Source organism: Lathamus discolor, chromosome 9 (genome assembly GCF_037157495.1).
Source record: "Lathamus discolor isolate bLatDis1 chromosome 9, bLatDis1.hap1, whole genome shotgun sequence".
NCBI classification, from domain to species: Eukaryota; Metazoa; Chordata; class Aves; order Psittaciformes; family Psittacidae; genus Lathamus; species Lathamus discolor.
In genome coordinates, this window is record NC_088892.1 from 1,867,668 (window position 1) to 1,875,108 (window position 7,441).

At 47.9% G+C, this 7,441-nt stretch overlaps 1 long non-coding RNA gene across 1 annotated transcript; it reads right to left on the bottom strand.

Annotated features, from left to right (window-relative positions):
- Positions 1-215: 215 nt before the first annotated feature.
- On the bottom strand, positions 216-5,074 carry LOC136019528 (uncharacterized). The gene is made up of 2 exons (XR_010614927.1): positions 4,426-5,074; positions 216-568 (listed from the first exon to the last, which is right to left on the bottom strand). It is a non-coding gene; the product is annotated as an uncharacterized LOC136019528 (long non-coding RNA).
- Between the last annotated feature and the right edge of the window lie 2,367 nt (positions 5,075-7,441).

The following is a 7,441-nucleotide window of genomic DNA, read 5'->3' on the forward strand; positions in this document are numbered from 1 at the left end:
CACCATGTGTCCCCCCTCACAGGCATCACCTGCTCGGCGCTGCTGGAGGTGGTGCTGGAGATGGTAGGGAAATGCACAGCGCCCTCGCTGCAGGCAGGACAATGAGTGGTGCAGAAATACGTGGAGCTGCACCAAGTTCGACCTGCGGCAGTGGTTCCTGGTGAGCAACTGGAACCTACTGACCTGTTGCAGCAGGGAGGAATCAACACGACCACTGTGATCAATAAGCACGATTCGTTTATTGGGCTTCTACCTTCGGTTAATATAACAGTGAATATGCAAATACTAGGCACTTGATTGGTTCTGGCACAAATAAGGTATTGTGTAAGCTCTACACTTTTACAGCTACACCGTGCAGCCCCCCCACCATCCTCTTTCTCATGCACTTATCGCTTAGTGTCCTTGGCTGTGATTGGTCATAGTATGCTGCTGTTTGCTGGTGTCCTTCAGTTCCTCATTATCTGGCGTGAGAAGTCTGCACCATGTTCTACACAGATGTCTTGTTTCAGCTCGTTGATGGGAACGTGACCTTTCTCTGTTAGCCACTTCTCCACAGTTCTCCCTTTTTCTTTATGAAGGAATAAGGACTGAGTCAGCAGTCGTTGTAAACAAGCAGAACAACATTGCAAAGCATAACAAAGCAACAAACCCCCTATAATTATGAGACCTATAACAGCGAAGCAGCTTGTAAAGCAAACGTATATGCAGCTCTATGAAGCGAACCTCGATTTTCAAATAACTTGAGTAATTCAAAATCTGTACTTCTAAAATCAGCTAAATATTTCCGAAGTGCTATAAGCGGGTTACATAAAAGTTATTTTGACAGACTATAAAAAAATCTTTGTTTCAGCCAACCCTGGCGAAGATATCTTATAGACTGACAACCACCACAATACAATTCTACCGTAGGGTCACACTGATGACAAAAACTACAGAGTTATCGAAGCACTTGTATCACTAATCTCAGTTGTACCACTATATGTCTGTGGCCATGGACCAGCTCTAGGAGGGCGACCGTGCTCAACGAAAGCTCTGTGTTGATTAAGGAGTTAAGTTCTTTTATTAGCGGTTGTAGCGTTCGGCGCAAGCGACGCTCCTTCCAGGCCTGTGAGTCAGGGTCCATACACTAGCTCGGAGACGCCATCACTGGAGCTTCTGTAGCAGCCGGTCTTAGCCACTTGGATGGTACCCACAAGGGTCTCAGAGAAACTATGGTAATATCGGCATCAGAGTCAAGCAATGCAGTCAAAGTTATCGAGTGATTTCCCCAAGTTAATATTGCTGTAATCTTTGGGCGGGTTGCCATCGATAAAGAAAATAGGGCGAGTATTCCAGTAGATCCAAAACCACCAGTGCCACGAATGGTTTGATGTGCTCCTGATATTAACTGCGAAATGGGCACAAGTTGTGCTATACGTGTGCCTTTTGGTATATGCAGAGGAGGATAGTCAGTCTTTGCCATAATCTTAATTTCACCCATATAATCAGCATCGATGACACCTGGAACAATGAATAGTCCTTTCAACGCGGATGATGATCTCTCCAGTAGCAAGGCTCCTATAGGCCTATTATTTAAAGTCAGAGGACCATACATTCCGGTAGAGAGCAATGACACGGTCTTATCATATAAGGTAGTATCTACTGCGGTTGCCAAGTCCATTCTGAGGCTGCCGGTGGTGGCTGGTGGCAGGGCAATGGAGTTTGATTTGCTGCGTACACAGGCTGAGGCGCGGGGCCTGTGGGACCCATGCTTGGGATCATCGCGCGACGGGTCTTGGTGCTCCGCTGCCTGTTTCTCGACCGGTTCTGTTTACGTTGACAGGTAGCAGCACAATGGTTATCCATTTGACAATTAGGGCAGCAAACCGAGTGGTGGCAATCTTTTCTCATGTGTCCATTTTGACCACATCTGAAACATCGAGGATCCTTGACCATATCAGTGGCTTGCAAAGCTGCCAAGGCCACTAATACTTGCGACTGACTTTCTCTTTCTTTCTTCTTTTTTTCTTTCTTCTTTTTTTTTTCTTTTTTCTTTTCTTTTTTGTGAATTGCCTCTCCCACTGCTTTTACCGCCTCAACCAACATTGCCTGATGCCCCATAGGTACCCGTGTCATACATTCTAACATCTCCTCTACAGTGGCATTTGCAGGTAACTGAATAAGTATCTGCCTTACAGCATCATTACAGTTCTGTATTGCACACTGACGCAGTAAAATACGATGCATGTATTCTGGAGTACCTGACTTCCTTATAGCATCAGCTACCCTATCCACAAAGGTACTGAAGGGCTCGTCCTTTTTCTGTGTCATTTTCATGTAGGCAGGAGCTGCAGTAGTATCTTTAATCTGTGATAGAGCACGCAAGGCTAGTCTCATAGATTCTTTTAACAGTTCTGGACCTACCTGGACTTGAGCCTCCTTAGTGGAGAACTGTCCAATTCCCATCAGGTGTTGTAATTGCACCCCAATCAGGGGATCTCCCTGGCCTCGCTGAACTGCAACCGCCTCTTGACAGGCTTCCTGCCAATACATGTTCCATAACAACAACTGCGAAGGGGTGAGGATTAATTTCACAATACTTTTAATATCCTCAATTAGCAGCAAATCTGTTCCCCAAATATATGACAACATTTGCCTAGTGGATTCAGACTGAATGCCTGTAGAAGAAACAGTTTGCCTTAACTGAGATAGCAATTTCCAATTTAAGGGAGACATTTCAGCATTAACTGCCTGACCTTGAGCGTTAATCTGGTACTTAACAGGAAAGGCGAGAATCTTTTCCTCCAGTGCCTGCGAACAATCAAAATCATTGTTTGACAGAGCCTCTCTCTGAATAGATTTCCAATCTATCACCTGAATTCGCATTTGTCTCCCCGTGCTCTGCAACTTTACCTTTTTTCTTTTTTTTTTTTTTTCAAAGTTGTTCACCCTGCCTTACACGGCTACAAACAGCGGCCTGCTCGGCAGCAGCTACAGCTGCCTGCCTGCTTCAGCAGCAACCACAAATACCTGTCAGCAACCGCACTTTTGCATTAACCCTTTCTTGCCTGAAATGTTAAACCGCTATCTGTTAAAAACTTTTATGTGAACATGATAACAAAAAAAAAAAATACATAGAACACCATCTGCCCTCATCACACACACACACATATGTATGCATATGAGATCCCACAAGCACACTTCACACATCTTTTGGAACAATATTTGAAACACAAAATCCAGACAATCATTACTCGCACTACAAAGTCCCACGTACAGAACGTGGCACAAGGACCCTGTGAAGACTATCAGGAAACCAGCTCCAAGAAGCATCATTGCAGTGTGAGGTGGCAGGCTCAGCCCTAGCGAGCGTCCCCGCAGAGGCTCTGCCTCCCCCACATTGCATAAGGCTTGGGCTTTTATACTGATCAAAATGCACACTCATTCTGACACAGGTGGCCAGCCTACGTCAGAAGAAGTGGCCAGCAATATCTATAAAGGTTTCCAAGCGTCAATAGAATCATAGACATATTTGCCAACTTCTAGTACATGAGTATCACAGGGAGACTGAATCAAATGAGTTGTATATGGGACCCCAAGTCCATGGTCCGCCACAGTCCGCCCGATACCCCTGATAAGGGCATACAAGAGACCTTCCCACTGCGGGTCTTGATCCAGCACATATATTACAGGGAAAGCACACAATACATCTGAATCCTGCACTCATCTCGCTTCTCCCTTTACAGCTGTCCATTTATCATGAGGATCTGGGGGATATAAATCAGGCTTCTTTTCCGGCTCCATGTCAAAAGGACCATCCAGGTCAGCATCAGAATTAACAGGCGTCAGAACCTCAGGAGCAGCAATAGCAGCCTGATGAGCATGCACAGGTTCCTTCTTGGGGTCAATAGGGCCCGGGTCAAAAAGACTGTCTTCATCTCTGTCCTCAGTCTTTGCAGACGCGGCGGCAACTGGCAGAGGCTCAGGGGTGGCCAGGGGTGGGGGGGACACTGGGTTCCACGATCTCACTTTTTGACTTTAACTTCTCTAAAATAGTTCTCCAAATGACTAACAAATGTTTCACAGCGTCACTGTCTTTAGTGGCTGCGTCTCACAACTTAAGTCGTGCACCATTCCACAAAGAGACCTGAGATACAGTAGACTCGTCAGTCTCTGGATAATGCGTCTTCGACCGTTTCAACATTAAATTTAAGTCTGTCTCTTTAAAGGTTGCTCCCTTCACCTTAAGGACTGAAAACATCCATAAAACAGAGACATCTTCCTTAGCGATTTTTTCCCAAGTCCCAAGCTCAAAGGCTTCTCGAACCCCCTGGATTAAGTCCTTCTCCTTAATCCAGAGCAACAATCTTTTTAGCATAGCTTCATCATACGCTATCCCTCTCGCAGAGAGGATATGTCAGAAGAGTTGAAGTACTGCATACTTACGTAAGCAATTAATAACTGTCCTCCATTCTTTAGCACATTTTTTTTTCGCATGCTTGTTATCATCAATCACTCTATTCCAAAGCTCATCCCCAAACTTCCTCCATTCGGGTGGATCAAATACATTGTTAGGATCTCGGAAACAACCTAACTGTCTTGTGTATTCTAACAGAGCCTTTAATCCCTTCGTTAAGTCCAATTCCTTATTCACTTGCCGCTTCTCTAAGAAGCACTTAAATAAATCATATGCTGCCTCTCTATCCATTATTACGCAATTATTACTCAACTTTTTCTCAACTCATAAGACCTTGGCGCCAATGCAGCTCACCAGGAGGCAGACGAAATACGGGCGGCGAGCCAAGTAAAATCTTGCTCAGGCTTTTGGAACCGACACTGCCAGCAGCGAAGCGTTCCTTGCCTTCCGAAGGCTGCATTCTTCGGAGCTTTCCCGATCCCTGCTCTCTTCCCAGCCTTTAAAAGTACCTGGGTTCCTGTTCCAATCGGTCCGCTCCCCTCCTATTCCAGCTGTCTTCTTCGCTCAGTCAAGCAACAGCAAGAGGGTCCCTAGTTCGGGCACCAATTTGTTGCAGCAGGGAGAAATCAACACGACCACTGTGATCAATAAGCACGATTCGTTTATTGGGCTTCTACCTTCGGTTAATATAACAGTGAATATGCAAATACTAGGCACTTGATTGGTTCTGGCACAAATAAGGTATTGCGTAAGCTCTACACTTTTACAGCTACACCGTGCAGCCCCCCCACCATCCTCTTTCTCATGCACTTATCGCTTAGTGTCCTTGGCTGTGATTGGTCATAGTATGTTGCTGTTTGCTGGTGTCCTTCAGTTCCTCATTATCTGGCGTGAGAAGTCTGCACCATGTTCTACACAGATGTCTTGTTTCAGCTCGTGGATGGGAACGTGACCTTTCTCTGTTAGCCACTTCTCCACACTGACCATCTGGTTCTACCGTGACAGCTACGTGAGCTTCTGCTCCTGGCCCTTCTCCCTGCACCACCTGCATCAGGGAGTGCCGTCCACCCCAAAGTTGCACACCTGGCACCCTGGCACCCTACTGACCCATCCCTCCTCTCCCCATGCCAGCTCCCAGCACTTCTGCAACATCGTCATCCAGAAGTGGTGGAGGCCGGCTCGGGGCCAGCACCCCAAACTGCCTCGCAACCTGACCTGGTCCAGCAGCTCCAGCTGTACCTTCATCAAGTGGGGCACTCGGAGGCCTCAGACAAGCTCATCATCCCTGGCATGCACGAGTAGTGGTGGCTGCCCTGCACAGCACACAGGAGCTTTTGGAGGTGTGCAAGGGGAGCTTTGAGCTCTACAGAGCAAACTTCATGTTTGGGGAGTATTGCCAGCCCTGGCTGCTGGAGATCAACACCATTCCATCCTTGGAGCTCTGCTCAGCAGTGACCCCGATGGCTCTGTGCCACCGTCCAGTGCGACATGCTGCATGTGGTCCTGGACCACAAGGGGAACCCTGCCTGCTCTACTGTTGCCTTTGAGCTCATCTGCAAAGAGGTGGGTTTGAGGGGCTGTGGTATAGGAACCCCGAGCCCCCACGCCCCACCTGAACATGAGCAGCTTGTGCCCAGGCACCATGAAGCCACCATCATCCTGGCTTGTCCGATCACCAGTGTGGCAGCAGGGCCAGGGCAGTGATTGTCCCCTTCTTTTCCAATCCAGTTATTCCATGTCTCCCTGCAGGCAATGGCGATCTTGCCTCCCAATGTGGGTCTGGAGCAGCTGGTGGAAGGCTACTTGCTAATGCAGCCCCAGCTGCAAAAAGCAACAACCCCAGCCCAAACCCCACATTCCTGCCTCTTGTCTGCCCAGTGATGCCCAAGTCCCCTTTGGTACTGTCGTGGTTTAAGCTCAGCTGTAAATCAGCCATGACATCTCTCTCTCACTCACTCCCTTCTTCCCTCCCCCATCTGCTGGAGAGATGGGGAGGAGAATCGAAAGAAAGTAACTCCCAAGGTTTGAGATAAGAACAGTCCAGTAACTAAGGTATAACACAAATCACTGCTGCTACCACCAATAATAATAATGATAAAGAAAATAACAAGGGAAGAGAATACAACCGCTCACTACCCGCCGACTGATAACTAGCCTGAACCAGGAGTGATCTAGCCCTCTGGGTAACTGACCCCAGTTTTACATCCTGGGTATGACGTGCTGTGGTATGGAATACCTCCTCGGCTAGCCTGGGTCAGGTGTCCTGTTTCTGCTTACTCCTGGCTTCCCCTCCTCCCTGGCAGACCATGAGACTCACAAAGTCCATGGTCAGAGTAAACATGACTTAGCAACAACTAAAAATATCGGTGTTATCAGTGCTGTTCCCAAGCCAAAAGTCAAAACCACAGCGCTGCACAAGCTATTAATAACGTGAAAAATGACTGCTACTGCTGAACCCAGGACAGGTATCAAAGCCTCCTGTGATGCCCAAGTCACCTGTGGTACCCAAGCCTCCTTTGGTTCCCAAGTCTGCTCTCCAAGCGACTCATGGACACCAGTCCTCCTGTGGTGCCCAGGAACCCAGTGGTCTCCAAGCCACTTGAGGACACCAAGCCTCCTGTGATGCCCAAGTCACCTGTGTTCTCCAAGCGACTTATGGAGACCAATCCTCCTGTGGTGTCAAGGGCTCCAGTGGTCTCCAAGCCACACACGGACACCAAGCTACCTGGGATGCTGTCATGGTTTAAGCCCAGTCAGCAACCCAGAACCACACAGCCACTCACTTACTCCCCTCCTTCCTCCCCCCGCTGCTGGAGAGATGGGGAGTAGAATCGAAAGAATGTGATTCCCATGGGTTAAGAACAGTCCAGTAACTAAGGTATAACAGAAACCACTACTGCTACTGTCAATAATGATAAGAGAAATAACAAGGGAAGAGAATACAACCACTCACCACCCGCCGACCGACACCCAGCCTGACCTAAGCAATGATCTAGCCCGCCCGGGTAACTGCCCCCTGTTTATATACTGGGCATGACATGCTGT